General features: G+C 35.0%; 1 protein-coding gene across 12 annotated transcripts in view; it reads left to right on the top strand.

Annotated features, from left to right (window-relative positions):
* Positions 1 to 15,744, top strand: part of CDH18 (cadherin 18) — a 542,660-nt gene that overhangs the window by 455,697 nt on the left and 71,219 nt on the right. The window lies entirely within an intron of this gene.

The raw sequence follows: 15,744 nt of genomic DNA, 5'->3' as shown, positions 1-15,744 counted from the left end.
AAGCTCATTGTATTAAGCTCATTTTAATGTTCGTAAGCTGGGAAGTGGGAACGTCACCATGCTGCAAACTAAGATAGGTAACCACAGAAGAAAACAAACAAGAAGAACAAGTGGTCCTTTTAACAAGGCAGAAATATTCACAGTTGTTGACCTGGTGCAGTGTTTAAGTAATCTAAATATGAGTTCTTACATGAAGAAAAATCTGTAGTAAAGTGTTTCAGAATATTTCAGTGGATTTCTTGAGATGAGCTGTGTTCCTGAATAAGCTGCTCACAGGTGACCCTCTATTATTTAGAATTGCTCAGAGTAAAGCTGAAGGACATCATAAGTTGGTGGAAATTCTTAAGCATTTGCATAACCAGACAGCATCATTTGGTTGGTACAGCTGGAAATAGTTTAATGGGATGATTCACCAGGAATCTGAAATATTTTTGAAAGCAAAACTGGAAGTTTGGGCCGGTGGTTACAAAGGAGTACTGGTAGAATAGTTTGTGTGTGTAACTTTGACTTTTTTGGAAGCTGATAGCCATGCATCTGCAGGTAGTTAGGAAACGTTCTTCTACTTCAGATTTGAGTCCTCTGTAATTACCAAGATGCTCTTCGTGCCATTATAGAATACGGATTTAATTCATAAATCCCAGGTGCTGACAAGTCAGTCTTTTTATATGCCTTTATAATAACAATAGTCTTAACAACAGAAGATGAAAAATTCCACTTTAACAGTTTCATGAGAATTTTTGTTGTTTATGCAGGACTGTCATACACAGACATGTCTTCAGTCCTTTGCTAGAAATAGCTTTCAAAAATGTCTCCAGGAACACTTATGTGGAATAGGCACGACACTAAAAAAGTTCCTTCTGTGTTAGATACATAAAGCTCAAATAAATAGTGAGAACTTGTAAAACGCACAGAGTTACAACCACAGATTTTGCAAGGGAAGACATTGTGTATCTCTGGACTCTAAAGTGCAGCACTTGTCTTGAAAACAAGATGTGATGGTATTCTATGTATGAACTGCGGCAGTCATACTCTGAGCAGCACCTTTCTAGAGCTTGAAAATAAGGAGGAAGAATAGCTGTGGGTCAGAGGGGTTGCTCTGGAGTCAGCTGGCCAGGGCTGCTTTCTGATTATCACTAAGTATTTGCTGAGCATCATCACTGTACTGCACGTAAAAATTGGAAGGAGCTCGGGGGCAGAAGCATGTGCAGCAAATAGTCGGTTCATCTAGTGCTCTGTGAAGCACTAGGTCTGTCATGGGCATCCATTCAGTCCCCAGGACAGGGAGATCCCAGTTCATGATTCTCACCTGGCACTGCTGGGGAAGATGGACTGACTGCCAGATGGTAGGCCACCACTGGTCTGTTTGGACTGTGGCCCTGAATGTTCTGCTAACCATTTGGTCGATGTTATTTATGCAGTCATAAATTATCAATAGTTAATAAATGGTAACGTTATCCAAGATACGACATAATAAATGATGGAACCCCTGTTTCTCCCATTTTCTACTGTAGGGTTTAGCAAGGCTAATCGCTTCCGCTGTTTTACACAGCAAGACTGAATCTTTAAACATGGCCCTTGTATTCTTCTGAAAATCAGGTTTTTAGATACAAGAAACTAATGGTGAAGTCAGTATTTTGAAATATTATTGCCCAGTGTTAGGTGTGATTTCTCAGGGATAAGTGGGCTCACTTAATTGCAGGCCATGTTTTTAAATGACTGTTTTCAGGCATTTATGTTTGAAAATTACACCTTTCATCTATATGGTCTTGCTATCGTGTAAAGAAAACTATTTTGCTAGGGTTTTGGGGTTTTTTTTTCCCAGAATGAGACCAAAAATAGAAGATTTAATGCTTTGAGACAGCTTTTAGAAACTTCTAATATCTTGTTATTAAAAAAAAAATTAATTTGTTCAAAGCAGAGTGATATCGCCATGTCCTTTGTAAACTATATATGTGTAAACCATTAAATTATCTTAAGATTTTGAGGATATATGTGTCATTGTCCATTTGATAAATGACATCTTTTGTAAAGGGTAATAAAAGTCTGTTCTCCAATCTTTCTGTAAATGGCTTCTGCAACACAGTTCATAAAAAAACCTAAATGATACTATATTACTGTAATGGATCACCATGCAAAAGTTTTATGCATGTCAAAATTAGTTTTTAAGGTTTACTTTTCAGACTCCTAACAATCAGAATACAACTTTTTACTAACTCTTTGAAAGTATTAAAAAGAATTTATTAGGGTAGTATATCCTCTGAGGTCAAGCTGGCAATTGTCCTATATACAGGAAAATGTTCCTCACTAAAAGTGAGTTTTACAAGTGTACAAGAAGTTCTAATCAAAATTAAGAAGATATTGTTGACATAAATGGGCAACCTGTAGTGGTGCTAGAGCAGCTACCATTGCCACTTTCTGGTCAATTATATATTGGAAGTTATGTTTTCTAACATCACCAGCAGAGCTACTCAGATACAGCAGAAAATAACCATATCATTTATTCAAATACAAAATACTTTAAAGTATGCATGCTTTATTTTCATTTTCACTTTCCTGAGAGTTGCAACAACTAAGTTTTGCAAATAACTGTACTAGCTCCAGGAAATAACATTGTTCTTTGTAGGTATTTCCTGTCTTATTTAATTTTCAATGTTTGGGTTAATTTACAATAGCTGAGCTTTAGGGAGTCAAAATTTTATTTCAGTTATACTCCCACTGTTGGTTTACTTACAGCTTGTCTCAGAAGATGCAGTTCTGAATTTCTCCATGAGAGTTTCGTTAGCAGAAATACGCTGCTTATAAAGTCTCTTTCTATAATTATTGCTTGTTGTATATTGGGGCATCACTTTGTGCCTGTAGCAGATAATAGTTTTCACTTGTAAGCTGGGCTTTCTCCAGTAAGACAAGATCGTAAAAGACTCCAGACAGTCTAACATTTAAACATGAAAGAAAATGTAGGATTGGAAGTAGAGCTAGAGAGATTTTAATTGAATTGCCTGTTCCTAAGAGGAATCGAATAGCCCAAATAGGCATGCAGTCTGTGTTTCCTATTCCTGACCTTAAAGCACAGATTCACAAATATATACTCTACTCTTCAGCTATAATTTTAGAAACATTACAGTATAAACAAAGTGTAATTATTGGCCGGATTCTCGGGAGCTGTAACATCAACTTTGCTCGTATAAAAGTCTTCCCTGATATGAGCTCCCCTTGCCATTAACACCCGCAGAGCAAAAACTCATCAACTAGATTACTAGATCGACAACTTAGCCCTAATCGTGGTAAGAAGCTTTTTGCCTAAAAATAAAAGATAAGATTCTTTACCAATGTGAATCAGCATAGCTTCATTATCTTGATTTGAAGTATGTGGATTTATACCAGATCAAGATCAATGTGAGGTCCTGCTCACCTTCATCATGTATGTACTTTAAGAAGATCTTAAGAAGAGTGGACGAGAAAACCACTTGACAGTTCCAAACATGGCAAGCCATATTCGCTGCATTTTCTGCAGAAGGAAAACTCCTGTCCACTCTGATTAGGATTCCCTATGGCTAGCCTCCTGATACCATGGATTTTTATAGGTTCTTGCCTGGTACATGAGATGAAATGCTCTTTTTTATTTACATATCAGATACTGTATATGTAGGTACATATAAATTGCTTTAGGTATACTGTTTCATATTACCTCAGCTCATTCTGGAGATTTAGAAAACTGAGCTACCCACACAGAGAAATGTTTGCTATTGTAGATTAAATTTGGAGGAAAGACTTCCCCTACGGACATATACAAAGAAAACACCGGGCAAATAAGTTTCTGTGTTTCATTTTGTTTAAGAAAAATAGTGAAAGAAATTCAGAGTGAAAACTGGTATACTGCTCTGAATCTTTGTTTTATTTTGTCATAACAATTAGAAAGAGGGGATACTCTTAAATAGCCCGTGACATAGTGTTCAAGAACAATTAGGTCAAGAATAATAATTTCACCTTGGGATAGGTACTTAAACAAAGTGAAGGATTGGATTTTAAATAGACAGCCTACTTCCTCAGGAACTTTTAAAAGCATTCTTATTCCTCCTAAATGTTAGCAGAAGAGTTCATAACTTTTTTATTTGTCATTCGTATACAAAAGGTACAGTAATAGTCTAATTTAAGGTCAACAATGTTAAGGAAGGCAGCCTTGCTTGTTTTTATTGAAAGTTTATTTTCTAGTGATCGTCTCACAGCTTCATTTGGGTAAGTTTGAATGAACCTTCACATCACTAGTTAGAACATGCATTTGGTAAACAATCACTGACTCTTTGTACCAAATTGTAAATCAAGGTAGCCCTATTACCTTTTGTCTATATTATCCTCCTGCGGATTTTTGATATGAAATGGAGAAATTAGAAATAATTTCAGAAAATTTTATGTCCTTGAGAAAGGACAGAGAGTATTGAAGTCCAATTTTTTATTCGTTCCAGGTCCTCATGAGGCAAGTATTTGCACTAGATAGAACTCTAGAGAAAGGAAAAAGCTCTCTGACACAGCTCTTGGTCTGTTTTCTTGCCATATGTAGATCACAAATTCATTATCCAGACAAGTAAACTTATTGAAAATATAATTTTTAGGAAAACAAACCTTATTTTAAAAAGGTAGGTGGAATTTTGCAAGTATTTTTATTTCATTTGCTAAAATTTCCAAAATATTTTTATCTGTAAAAAATCTATATTTCAACTCTTCATCTTTGGTCATGCTGGTTTTCAATACTGTCTTTCAGTAGTACCCTAAAATACTTTGGCATGTCATTCCAGTCAGTAAAAAATTCCTTTTGAAAATTCTCCAGAAGATTTAAACAGCTAATGTTGGTTCAGTGCAAGTTTGAAGTACTACAGTATGTTATGTTGCGAGTGCATAACCAAATTGTGTAAGGGTCTGAGACACTTGAAAGATCCCAGTCACACAGGCTCACTTAATCTTTAATCAAATTGATGTGTTTGTAAACTGAGCTTGAAAAGGCGCATTTGTACATTTGTTATGCAACTATATAAATATTGTGTTCATCAGAAGGGGTCATGTAGATTACTGTAGTTTATTAAGCTGGTTGGTGATTGATCAAGGAAATCAAGTTGTAAGTTGATAGGTTTCCTTATTTTCTCAGAGAAATAATGGAAACCTGAAGGTACAAGACAAAGGCTATTCTTGTATTTTTCAGTGATTGTAGATGAGAATGGTAGGTAGGAAGAGGAAAAGGCAAGAGGATCTTTTGATATTTTTTTTCCTTTTTTACAGAACCCAGCATAGAAGTTTGTAATACATGGTGTGTATAAAATTGTGTTACTTGTAACTTAGTTCATAAAGTTGTGTAACTTTACTCACTGTGTGTGGGATCTGTGACAAAGTCCTGGCTTTCCCAGGGCTGACGACAAAACATATGTGGAGTTATTCCTAAGTAAGTCTTGTGCAATAAGAGCTTTTAAGAGTCAGCACTTGTATTTTCAAATCTGTGCTTTGTCTAAATTCAGAATAATTTTAACTGCAGACAAGCTTCAGTTTCAAATCAAGAGGTGTTCAATGCTAATACATACAGCAGAGGCTGACTACCCTGCAGAATAACGTATTCAGTCAATCAGAAACAACTTTATAAAATTGTGTCCTGTCATGGAGTGGTCATATTTTATGTTTTGTGTGACCTTATTGTGATGCTTTTTAGTTTATCGTAGTGTGAGGGTGCCTCTTTTCAACAAGCTACACCACTTCACTAGTTCAGTAGTCATTTTCTTGATAGCAGTCCACCTGTAACAATGGAATAACTCAGACTTCTGTTGTCAGCCAACTGTAAGATTTATTGTACCTCTAGGTGGAGATTTATCTTTTCTCTGACTAGATCAATATCTAACTCTCAGGTCAATAAATCCTGATTGAATCTCAACAGAAGTCAATAGCTACCTATTATGTCACCTAATAGACAAAGATTTTGTGGTTGTTGGGTCTAAGAAAGAAAATAACGTTTGTGAATGCACATATCAGAAGTTTTATTACAGGATTTCTTTGAATTTTATCTATATAACATCATCATCTTTTTTGTGTGCATCAGAAAGTTGTGAAAACTGTGGTACACTTAATGCTACCATGGTCACATTTTCAGCATTCAGAAAGTATCTACTGTCGTTTCTTAGTCAGCATTCTGTTTATCCAGAGTGCAGTTCTTAGACATCTTTTCTCCTATGCGGAGTTTGAACTAATATTTGTCATTGTGTGAATAGATTGGGATTTTTTACAAGTACTAAGGTTTCAATGAATTTATGAATTTTTGTTGGTTAAAGTGTCTTTTTCCAGGAAACATTACAATAATACTTTTTTTCTAGGATTTTTCTTTAAAGGACCTGTAAGGAAACTAATTAATCATATTTGTAAGGTAGTTGTTGTAACATAGAAACTTATATATATTTACACTCTGATATACTAAGTCTAGCACAAAAGCACATTCCAAAATGAAGACATTTTGCTGATGGTATTTTGCTCATTTTTAAATTTGATGATTTGCTTCAAACAGACATTAGCTTGCATGGCCACTATCATAACATGTCAAGCAGAAATGGTTTCATTGTAATTCAGGTACCTAGGATACATGGAGAAAGTGTTTCACATTTCCATATTGACACCAGTCTCGTATTTCATTTGCACTTTACAAATAAGCATACTTAAATGCTGAGTAAGGTTGCGCTTTATGTGACTTATAACAATTACAAATTATGCTATACTGCTGTCAGGTCCTTAACATGTTATGCATGGGTCAATGAAGCATCGAAGTTAAGTGGAATGCTCATGGGTATGTAATGAATATGTATCACAGGGAGAAAAGAACACAACAACCATGTAAATGCTTGGTCTGTGGCTAACCAGGCTTTCTTACTAACAGATAATCTGAATTATATGTCTCAACCTTGTCTGTCTTGTAATTAAATTAGTCAGCACATGACATTTTGTCCAAATGTGGAATCTTTTCAAGATTGTATGTTGCATTCAGTTTTTTAATGAGTTGGACACTGTTTTGACCCTATTGGAAAGATTTTTTGTCATGCCTGTAGTCATTGTCTCTCTTCTTGTCCCTCTTATCAAGGTGATCTACTTTGAAAAGATCAATGCCTATTATTCAGCATAATGGGCAACTATATTAATTGTCTCAAATTATTTAGATAGGTTATCATATACTTATTAAAGACAAAAAGTTTGGTTTGTATAAGAGTCTAATTTAATAGTAGTATATGAGAAATATGAAGTCAAGTCTGTGGCTCCATCTTTATTTTTCTTTCCATTATGAAGGAAGTAATAAGGAGCTTTGGACTATGAGCGAAATATTAACAGCTTTAACCTTCAGCTGTCTATTATTTTGTCATTTTCATTCAATCTATAGATTAAATACATTTTTATGTAGGCCAGAACATAAGTGAGATTACAAGAAGCAATGTTTGATACTGGCAGTCAGTACTATTTCTATTTTGAGAGAGGGGTATTTCCAAGCTTGTGAATACAAGTAGTTAGTTTTCAGATAGTTTTAAGCTCTTTCTTGTCAAATGGGATTTCCTTTGAGAAGATTCCTGTACTTAATTCCCATCTGCTATGTTCAGAGGTTACTGAATGTATCCCCTTTTTACATAATTGTTTTGTTCATCTCGTGTCATAAGGTTATCCCTCCGCACCAAGGATTAAATACACCTATAAGAAGTTTATATCTGAAGAAATCACACTTAATGAGTAACTTCCTCCCTTCTGGTGTTCTTTGCCCTTGCCTTATCTTCACACTCACGTCATTTGCTTTGTTCCTCTGCTTGCCTACCTGACAAGTAATCTGTTATGGAGAAGTCCTTAATATCTAAGCAGCTTTACGTTATCTGTTAGTCATGTGTATCTGTATCCAGGTATGTTTCATCACTGTCTTGCACGTAATACTTTAAGTATTAATTTATACAACCAGCAATCACTTGTTACCAGCTTTGAGCAAACAATTATCTCCCCCCCCACCCCTAATTAGGGTACAGATTCTTCTTTGTTTTTTAAATACATTTTTAACTGAATTGTCAAAAAAAGAAAAATAAGTTTTCAACACAGCAGTAGCATCATAATTCTGTAGGCTTGCCTCATGCTGCTTTACTTGAGGCACATGCCTACTGCATTAACAGGAACACATCAGAGTTTGACCACTGTATTGTTCAGGTTGGAGAATCCGACCATTTAGCCCTGTTTGCTCCTAACTATATGTTTCTCCAGAACTATAGAAATGCCACTAATTCAGATTCAGTTCCAAGGTAATCACATGAGTGAGTGCAAAACCACTGAAGTGTCTTCTGTTATAAATTGCATTGTTTCATCATGCACACTTATGCAGAGAAGTAGTATATAGTGGCATGTTGCTTCTAGACACAAGACTATTTTTATTCAAGTCAAAGTCTGTCTTTAAGGCTTTCTTCTAGTCCTCCATATCTCATCTCTAACAGTTTTATTTTGAAAAAAATAAAATCTTCAATAATGGAGAAGCAATTTCAGGAGAGGTCAAAACCACTCAGATATGGGATTTGTTTGAAAGAACGTTTAATCCTATTTTGCTGTCTGAAAATTCATAGGAACTTGTGTGCAATTTATACTTCAAAAGAAACAACCTGCACATTTTCAGGACATAACATATTGATAAACAATTTCTGATAATGGAGGAATTAGCCCCTTTCTGAACTCTTTTCAGAATCTGCACATCAGAAAAATTGGCAGAATTTTCCTATTTTTCACCCTGAAATGTTGACTCTTCTAGAAGCAAGATTAGATTAATGGAGAACTATAATTATTGCCCAGTCACAAAACTAGGAAGGGTGATAGAATCTCCCTGAATAAAGAAGTAAATAAGGAAATTTGCAGAATGTAAATGTGTATCAGTTTTCTGAAAGGCCAAGCAAAAGGAAATCTATAACATGAAGCTGGCAAGTTTAGGCAAAAAGAAAAAGGAAAAATAGAGGACCTGAGAAAGAATTTAGCCAGTAAAAAAATAGAAATAGCAATAGTGCCTTTCCACATGTTTTTCTGGAAAATAGGTCATGGTAAAGAAGCCTGATTTTTTTGTTTTATGCAATGGCAAGTCGTATTGAAAAAGATAACTGCCATGTCACATGCCATTCTAGTTAAATAGCAGTAAGTAGTAAGGAACAAAGTACATACTAAATGGCTATGAACTGGCTACCTTGGAGGTAGCAAAAAGTTGTCATCAAGGCAGAATCATCATGAAAGGAAGAGATTCCACCGGGGCTCTACAGGGATTGGTGTAAGACCAACTTTATTCAGCTTCTTTCTGTGCATGTAAACTCAGGTTTATGGTCCAGCCTGCCCAGAGGTCCTCAGACAGTAGAACCACGTCTGTACAGCTTAACAGAACAAATGAGAAGACAACTGTACCTTTACAGCCATATAGAGCCACACCAGATATAGGTTTGTTAAAAGAGTTGGGGTTGTGATTAGATAATGAGATCTGCACCGAAAAAAGTCAGTTTTGTTTAAATGCTAAATTACCTGAAAAGTTTGATGATGTCTAGGCCAAAGTGAAAAGTTGATGTTTACAGGAATGACAACAATCACAGTGCAGTAAACCAAGAATCCACTACCACTAAATCCAGAAAATATCTCTTCCATTGCATAGTGATTTGGAAGTAGCAACAATCTGAAGACAAGACAATGGGACAAGTACAACACCTCAGTGGAAAACCATCCCTGATAATAATATGTCCTGCTGATTAAACCAGGCTACATGAGGCTGAGAGAAATGTACTTTAAAAAACTGTGAACCATACTAACTGAAACAGAGCTGGCAAACCTGCCATCCATATACATATAGTTTAACTTTTAGCAAGAGAAAAAATGACAGCTTCCTGCTCAAATAGGGTGGCCATTTGCAATGGTGTTTCTATAAAAGATACTCCTTTGATTTGCAGCAATTGCAGATTAGAGTTTCTTGTCTGCTTTCTGGGAGCAGCATGGCAGCAAATTCTTAATTCATTGGAATATGCTTTGCATTATGAAAACAGTGGAAGGTGGTATGATTACATTTGGCATCCATGCAATTGCCACATAAACTGGTGTATTCTCCACTCAGTCAGTGAAGCTTTCTTCAGATTCCTTAATTCAGGAGGCTTTGGCACAAGACTTTTTTATTTTGTAAATTCAGGCTGTTACTCATTAAGATTTTTGAGAAGGTTTTATTTACTATTAGTAAATTAGATAGATTATTTTTTTTTCCCTGGGGGGGTGTCCATTGTAATATAATCAGTCTGGTTAATCCCCCCCTTCTTTTAATACCAAATGAACACTATTCTAACCTACTATTTAAAAACCCTTACTATTTTCTTTTTCAAATATACTTATTTTTCAGCAATTTCTATTTTATTACAGCAGTTGTCTTTCAATGTTGGATTCATGTATTTTATTTCAATGATAATTCTCCTTAAGAAAGGGCATAGTGTCTTTCAGTACAATAATCATGACCACAGAAGAAAACTGACCACTAATTGTCATTTCTATAGTGCTTTGACTTTTAGCCATGAAGTGTCTAGTGATGTCCCTGTAAAGGAACAAAATGTATAATGTTAGTTATATAAAGCAGATCTGACTCAAAGGACTAGATTAAAAACATATGTCATAGAAGCATTCAGAATGTGGAGTATGACCATAATCTCTGTATTGCACCTTTTGTTTACAGTTATAGTTCGAACTAAATCACAAATCCAAGTCGAAGTCTATTGGGATTTTGAAATTGGAAGTTTATTTTGAAGTTTTAAGAAAAAGGAATGCATCTACTGACTTGACTTGCTCAGTATTTGTCTTAAAATGTAAACCCTACAAAAAAAGTACTTCTTTCTCTTACAAGGGATGTGTCTAATTCTTTAGAGGTAGAATAATACTAGATTTTGAGATGTATTTTAATATATACAATATATTCAGAATATTAAGTTACAATAAAATAAGCTTACTACATATCCTAAAGCAAAGCAGTGATAAAAATAGAGCTTTTATTCACAAAGTAAAAATAATATTAATGAAATTACCATCTGCAACAGTTCACTTCCCTCATAATTGGTAAAATCACACATTTCAATAGTTATTAAATAAATATTTAAAATTATATTTGAACCATTTAGTGGTTGTGATCATGACAGATATATAAGAAAATAGAATATGGGGGATCTAATATGACCTACTGGCCCTTCATAAAATCTCTAGTGACCAGGCTCATGATCCAACAACAGAATGGAAATTTTTCAAACAAAATTAACTTGCCCGTGACAAACTAGTCTGTCATGAAAGTGGAGTTGTTTTGGTTTTGGTTTTTTTCCCACTAGATAGAAAACCTTTGAGCTTAAAATGTTAAAATGAACCATGGTTTATTCTGGGAAGGTTCTATTCACACATCATGCAGGAGTAGGCTGTAAGATAAAGCTGGCTAAAATTCTGCAGTGGTTACTGAATCTAAAATAAGTTCTTGTTTTGTATAAGTAATAAGATAAATTACTTCAAGTGTACCAGACTGTCAGGTAAGTACATAGTTAAATACTTTGGTAAATGCATAGTTAAGCACTTGGCTGTGGCAGACATTTTCTTAATAATTGCCTGCACTTGAATTAAAAAGTCTTGATTTTTACAGTCTCAGTTACAGCTGAGCCTTCTGTTGTAGCTCTTCTTACATGCAAGCATGCAAGTAAAATGGTTCCTCACAGAATGCTAAAAAAGACAACATAACACGTTGTCAGATGCTACAGAGCATAGAAGTATCTTAAAGAAAACTTGGAAAAAAAAATAAAAAAGGAATTGACTGCAGTTCAGTATCAGGAATGAGTTCAGAGAGCCTTAGTGGAGAAGGAAGTAAAGCTTGCCAGAAATAAACTTATTTTCAGGGCTTTCTCAAATCCAGAGGCATTGGGTAAAAGGAAAGAAAAGGAGCTATCCACAGTAGTAGACATATCAATCGTTGATCTCAATGTTCTTCTCGGTCAGTTTTGTCTGAAGTTTTGAGGATAAATGCAGGACCATCATGAAGAAATTTCCTGATTGCAAAAAGTTGTAAGGAATTGTCAGTACAGAGGAAGAAGTTTATGTCTTCAAAGACAAGAGCAAGAAGAACATAATGAAATTAAATAGTATTATATAGTAAAGGCCATGTTGTGGGACTAATTATAAGACTATCTGGGTCATGCTCTTAGTCATATAATTCAGTTTTAGTTAGTCCTGTGAGGAACAGGGCGTTGGACTTGTTGGCTCTTATGGGTCCTTTCCAACTCAAGATATTCCATGAGTCTGCAGTAACTCTGGTCTCGTTAATTTGTAAGTGTCATTGGAGGAGAATGTCCTGGGTATATTAGTCAATCACAGATGAATCACGAGTGTGATGTATTCTGGAAAAAAAAAAAAAAGTTGTAATTAGGAAAGGTGGTGATAAAATCTCATCTGGAATGTAGGTAGATTTCTGGTCATCCACAGTCAAGGAAGATAAATTCAAATTGGAAAATGGGCTTTCCAAGACTGTAGAAATTGTCAGAGAAAAAAACAAACAAACAAACAACACCTGGTGTGATTTAGAGGTGAATAAATGTAGACAAGAAGTTAGAAGAAAAAGTGTGTTCTGGGAGAGCCTTCCATGTGGGAAAACACATCTCTCATAATTTTACGATGGAAATGGGTATGACTAAATTCAGCAGGCCAGAGGTCCAGAGCTATGTGTCCTTCTGAACTCCATTCCAATAGATATAAACCTCCATATGTTGTACGCAATTTTTGACATAGCAGTCAAACTTTGGTAAAAATTCTTCACTTAAAACCAGAAACAGGGTGGGGTGTCCCCGTAATGATGTCTACATCTTGCTTTTTTTTTTATTGCTTTCCTTTCTTAGTAAAGATGAATAAATATTGGAAACATAGCTGAAAAGTACTCAGTTAACAGGGTCGCAGTGCTGCCTAACAAATATGAGGCAAAATTAAGGCTGTGTTTAAATTTAAAAAGCCTGTGACAGTTTTCTTTTTCAGTTTCTTTCTGCACCGTTTTAGACAGGGAGATGTCTTCCTTAATGTGAACTTCCTGTCTTCCTGTGGGATGTATAGGAGCCCCTGCCAAGTGTACTGAAGATACTCAGGGCAACTCCTGCTTTAAAAGGAATTGCTGGAGCATTTCATATTACCTTATTGGAAAAGGCGACCAAGAAAGTTCTCCTTACACCTTTTGGGCTCATTGAAGAAATTTGAAAGTATGTATGATTTGCTGAAAGTGCTGTACTGCCAGAACAGTTGGTAGAGCTGCTGGTGACAAGGACAGAGCATCAGGGTCCTCACAGTAGTTACATACATCATACCAATGATATAATTTTAGGATGTATATATGTATATGCAACCGAGAAAAGAGAGAGGACTAAATCCTCTGTTATCTCCTGTCCTTCAGCATATCCTAAGCTTAAAACCAGTTTTTTTATTCTAAACTTTGGATACAAGTTTTTGGAGTTAAAAACTTGCCCATTTTCATTTACTCATTTTTCAGAAAAGAGGAATCTGATGCAAGTGGGAGATATGAAATGATTAGTCATCCACAAATCCTTATTAACTGCCTACAAGCATTGATTCAGTACCATACCCCTTGAAGCAAAAAGGAAGAGGAAAGTAATTGTAATTCAGAGGAATTTCTGTTTGTTTAAATCAGTTTAAAAATGTAAGTGACTAGTGCATTTATGAGGATTGTACAGAAGACAGATGTTCCACTGTGTAAAATTTGGTCTGTTTCAAATTGAAATTGAAGGGTTTTTTAAAAAACGCAATATTCCTTCCACGCATATACATAAACATTAAATATTCCAATAAATTTCATTTCAATGTGAAAAAGTGAAGCAATGTATTTGAAAAACGCCAAAGCAGGGCATTTTTAATTTTAATACTTTTCTATCTTCCTATTTTTCAGTAAAATGAATTTTCAGAACAGTATTACCAGATTTTGTGAACCATATTGATTTTGATGAAACTTCATATTTAAGTTATATCAGTGCCTTTTATCCAAATGTCTCCATGCCTTTCTGTTATAGTATGTATAAAGTGTGGTTAATTTCAGTATATCATGGTGAAATTTGTGAAAAAAGGTGTGTTTGTAACTGTGTCATTTAAAGGAAAAAACCACTGATGACCTAAACCAGACTGGTATACTATTTTTAGCCAGCTTGTCCAGAATCTATGCTTCTGATAAAACAGAGCTTACAGTGCAAAACTGTGTTAAAATAATTCTGAATCTTCATGGATACTTTAAAATGTTATTCTTTGTGGATAGTTCTACTTATTTATGCGTGATTTGTTTTCAGAATAGAATGGAAACAATGGTATAAGCTACATGAAAATTTCTGTTTTGTATGTAATAATGGCTAAATGGTTTTACTAAAGAAATCAAGAGAAAGTAATCTTAAAGTACAAGAAAAATAGTGTTCTGGAAGTCACTTTTTGCATCATCTGAGACTGTGGGAATCAAAAACCTTGAGAATCATGCTGTAGAGCAGGTTGTGTAGAAGAGCAAGGCTCTTCTTCTGAAGTTGCTTTGTGTTAATGGCTATTATATATTCAAAATTTACCCAGAAGCAACATCTGATCATGCTATTATATATTTTCTTACTAGGTATAACAGCCACTCAGTTTAAGAGTCCAAAACCAAGTTATGCTAAAAACGTAGTCTTTTGAAAATTTAATGTTAATAAATTTAGCATTTCACATATTTCTTTACTTCTGTGTAACTCACTCCAGTCTATCAGTGTCTTACATGTACTGGTAAGCCCAGAACTGGACCGAGCGCTCCAGATGTGGCCTCACCAGTGGTGAGCAGAGGAGAAGGATCCCCTCCCGTGACCTGCTGGCAACGCTTTTCATAATGCAGCCTGGGATGCTGTTGGCCTTGTTTGCTGCAAGGGCACACTGCTGGCTCATGTCCAACTTGAGGACCCCCTGGATCCTTTTCTGAAAAGCTGCTTCCCAGCTAGTCTGTCCACAGCATGTACTGGTTCCCTCACACAGGACTTGACATTTCCCTTTATTGAACTCCATGAGGTTTCTGTCAGCCTGTGATCAAAGAAATTAGCAGGGCCTAATTCACAGGCACCATCGTAAGTGAAAAATGTCCCATAACTGAAACTGAGCCCACGGAATTGACTGTTCCTCCTTTGTTGTAATCTTTGCTTCTGCGTGTGTAATTGGCTACATGTTAAAAAAAATTCCGATGGTGATGGATAGAAATACATAGAATTTTAGGATCACTCAATTTTGGTTTTCTCTCTGTGCTGTAGTAAAAACAATAATAGCTTATCTTTCACTTTATGGACAAGTGTTAGGTAAGTCACACTTAAGAACATAAATGTATATGATTGACGTATCAAATACAAAAGTGTAGTTTGAGATCTGTCAAATAAGAAATTTTAGCTTTTGGGTAGTTTTAAGAGGTATGTCACATTTTAATTCAGAAATTAACTTTTATTAAAAAGGAATTTGTGTCTTCTTCAGTGGGGTAAAAGTTTCCATTCATTAATATTTCTATTAATAGCTATTTAAACAGTTATATGTTATATAAGTTGGATTAATTATTTATTAATATAATAATTGTTCTAATATATGATTTTAATTTCTTCACATTCTCAAGCAAGTTGATTGTCTAGCAGCATCTGGCATTGTTTTTTATATATATATTTATATTTATACATATATATAAGACACAAACAACTA

This window comes from Aquila chrysaetos, chromosome 18 (assembly GCF_900496995.4).
Source record: "Aquila chrysaetos chrysaetos chromosome 18, bAquChr1.4, whole genome shotgun sequence".
In the NCBI taxonomy this organism is placed as follows: domain Eukaryota; kingdom Metazoa; phylum Chordata; class Aves; order Accipitriformes; family Accipitridae; genus Aquila; species Aquila chrysaetos.
This window is presented reverse-complemented; position numbering and strand designations above follow the sequence as displayed.